Raw genomic sequence first — 3,771 nt, 5'->3', positions numbered from 1 at the left:
AATAAATAGCAAACCTATGACCAACATCAAACTGAATGGAGAGAAACTTAAAACAATCCCACTGAAATCAGGGAAAAGACAAGGTTGTCCACTCTCTCCATATCGATTCAACATAGTTCTGGAAGTCCTTGCTAGAGCAATAAGAGGGTTGAAGGAGATCAAGGGGATACAAATCGAAAGGAAAAAGTCAAATTATCAGTATTTGCAGATGATATGATAGTATATGTGAGTGACTCCAAAAACTCTACCAGGGAACTCCTACAGCTGATAAATATCTTCAGCAATGTGGCCAGATACAAAATTAACTCAAAAAGTCAGTAGCACTCCTGTATACAAAAGACAAAAGGGCTGAGAAAGAAATTAGGGAAACAACACCCTTCACAATAGCCACAAATGAGATTAAGTACCTTTGAGTAACCCTATTTGAGCAAGTCAAATATTGTATGAAAAAAAATACAATATTTCTTTCTGAAGAAAGAAATAAAAGAAGATATCAGAAGATGGAAAGATCTCCCAAGCTCATAGCTTGGCAGGATTAACATAGTAAAACTGGCCATCTTACCAAAAACAATCTACAGATTCAATGCAATTCAATTTACCAACACACTTCTTTACAGACTTGGAGAGAAAAATTCTCAACTTCTTATGGAATAACAAGAAATGCAGAATTTCTTAAACAATCCTCTACAATAAAAGAGCTTCTGGAGGTATCCCAATCCCTGATCTTATGCTATATTATAGAGCAACAGTTATAAAAACTGCATGGTACTGGCATAGATACAGAATATTTTATCAATGGAACTGAACAAATGACTCAAAAATAAACCCATACACTTATGGACACCTAATCTTTGACAAAGATACCAAAACCATACAATGGAAAAAAGATAGAATCTTCAAGAAATGGTGCTATTCTAACTGGATGTCTACATGTAAAAAAATGAAAATAGATCCATATTTATAACCCTGCACAAAACTGAAGACCAAGTGGATCAAAGACCTCAACATAAAACTGGACAAATTAAATCAGTTATAAAAAAGTTGTGAAGAGCCTTGAATTCATTGGCACTGAAGACAACTTCCTGAACAGAACAGCAACAGCACAGGCTCTATGAGCAAAAATCAATAAATGGGACCTCATGAAATTGAAAAGCTTCTGTAAAGCAAAGGACACCATCATCAACACAAAATGACTGCCCACGACTGGGAAAGTATCTTCACCAACCTTTTATCTGACAGAGGGTTAATATCCAGTATATATAAAGAACTAAAGAAGCTGCAAAGTAGCAAACAAAGTAATCCAATTAAAAAATGGCAAAGAGAGCTAAGCAGAGAATTCTCTGTCGAGGAATATCAAATGTCAGAGAAACACTGAAAGAAATGATCAACACCATTAGCCATTAGGGAAATTCAAACCAAAATGACCCTGAGATTTCACCTTACACCCATGAGAATGGCCAAGATGAAAAACTCAAGTGAGTTTTCATGCAGGAGAGGTTGTGGAGAAAGGGGAACCCTCCTATACTGCTGGTGGGAATGTCAACTTGTACAACCACTCTGGAAATCAATCTGGCGCTTTCTCAGACAACTAGAAATAACATTTGCTCAAGATCCAGCCATACCACTCCTCGGCATATATCCAAAAGGGGCTCAAGTACACAAAAAAGACTTTTGCTCAACCATGTTTATAACAGCTTTATTTGTAATAGCCAGAAGCTGGAAACAGTCCTGATGCCAGAAGCTGGAAGCAACCAAGTTGCCCCTCAACTGAAGAATGGATGCAGAAATTGTGGTACATCTACACAATGGAGCACTACTCTGCAATGAAAAACAAGGAAATGATGAAATTTGCAGGTAAATGGTGGGACCTGGAAAGCATCATCCTGAGTGAGCTGTACCAGAAGCAGAAAGAAACACAAGGTATATACTCACTCATATAGACATATACCATAGGATAAACCTACTAAAACCTAAAAAACTAAGAGAGACTAAAACGCTCAATCCCCATCCAGAAAGGCAAAGACAGTAGACACCAGAAGAAGAAAAAAACAGGAAACAACCTAGGAACCTGCCACAGAGGGCCTCTGAAAGGCTCTGCCCTGCAGAATATCAAAGCAGGCACTGAGATTTATGGCCAACTGTTGGGCAAAGTACAGGGAATCTTATGTAAGAAGTGGGAAATAGTAAAATCTGGAGAGGATAGGACCTTCACAAGGAGAACAATAGAACCACAAGATTTGAACACAGGGGTCTTCCCAGAGACTCATACTCCAAGCAAGAACCATGCATGGAGATAACCTAGAACCACTGCACAGATGCAGTTCATGGCAGTGTAGTATTCAAGTGGGTTACATAGTAGTGGGAAGAGGGACTGCCTCTGACATAACCCGATAGGCCTGCTCTTTGATCACCTCCCCCTGAGGGGGGAGCAGCCTTACCAGGCCACAGAAGATGCCAATGCAGCCCTTCCTGATATGATCTGATAGACTAAGATCAGAAGGAAGGGAGAGGAGGACCTCCCCTATCAGTAGACTTGGGGAGGGGTATGTTTGAAGAAGGGGTAGGTAGGGAAGGACTGGGAGGGGAAAAGGGAGGGGTTTGTGGGGGATACAAAGTGAATAAATTATATATAATACATTAAAATACAGAAAAATATTTTCTGGGCCTTGGAGGAGGGAATCTTGGATAGTCTATGTCAGAAAATGTTTTTAGATATAACATTTTCTTTGACAGATACATTGATTTCTTCCATTTGTATCTTCCACACCTGAGATTCTTTCTTCCATCTCTTTTAGTCTATTGTTTATGGTTACCTCTGTAGTTCCTGTTTTCTGCCCTAAATTCTTTCTCTCCACAGTTTCCTTCATTTGTATTTTCTTTAATTTCTCCAAAAAAAATGAGGAATGTTTCATGAATTTGTGTCATCCTAGTGGTGAAGCCATGCTAATACTCTCTGTATCATTTCAATTTTAGTATATGCGATGCCCAAGCGAGCACCACATATTTCTTTCAAGTCATGTGTCCTTGACTTGTGTGTTTCACATTATCACAGATTCCATTATTATTTGTTAAATTCACGGATATGTCCTCAGTCAATGAATTTTCTGTGAAAATCCTCCCTAACCAATGCAAATCTTTGAACAAAAAGCATGTATTTGGGACATTGCTTATATTTTTACAGAGACCTTCCAGTATGTAACATCAGGAAGCAGTCATCTTGTTGTAGTCCACCAAAACTGAGAACTGTTCGCACTGAACTACAAATGCCAAGCAGATAGAGGGAGACTGAAAGAGTCAAAGAGAGAGAGCTAGAGAGACAGATTCAGAAATAGAGAGACCAATACCAACAGAAACAAAGATATAAAGTGACAGTGACCAAGAAAGAGAGACTCCATTCTGCTAGTCACTTTCCTTGGCCTATCTACCTCAAGAGACAACCTCTTATAATATAAATCAAAAATGAATTACATTATTTAATATTTTTATTTTAATTTTTATTAATTACACTTTATTCACCTTGTACTCTCCATAAACCCCGTCTACTCCCAATACCACCTCCTTCATTTTCTCCATGCATGCCCCTTCTCAAGTTTACTGATAGATTAAGACTCCCTTTTCTTGCTTCTTATCCTACTCTAACAGATCACATCAGGAGAGGTTGCATTGTCTTTCTCTGTGGCCTGGTAAGGCTGGACCAATATCAGGGTGAGGGGATCAAAGAGCATACCAATCATTTCATCTCAGAGGCAGTCTATGTTCCCATTACTGTGG

At 38.7% G+C, this 3,771-nt stretch overlaps 1 non-coding gene across 1 annotated transcript; it reads right to left on the bottom strand.

The window, feature by feature from the left end:
• Nucleotides 1-2,890: 2,890 nt before the first annotated feature.
• Nucleotides 2,891-2,997, bottom strand: LOC132651641 (U6 spliceosomal RNA). The gene has a single exon (XR_009589227.1). It is a non-coding gene; the product is annotated as a U6 spliceosomal RNA (small nuclear RNA).
• Nucleotides 2,998-3,771: the final 774 nt, after the last annotated feature.

Source organism: Meriones unguiculatus, assembly GCF_030254825.1.
Source record: "Meriones unguiculatus strain TT.TT164.6M chromosome Y unlocalized genomic scaffold, Bangor_MerUng_6.1 ChrY_unordered_Scaffold_23, whole genome shotgun sequence".
In the NCBI taxonomy this organism is placed as follows: Eukaryota; Metazoa; Chordata; class Mammalia; order Rodentia; family Muridae; genus Meriones; species Meriones unguiculatus.
This window is presented reverse-complemented; position numbering and strand designations above follow the sequence as displayed.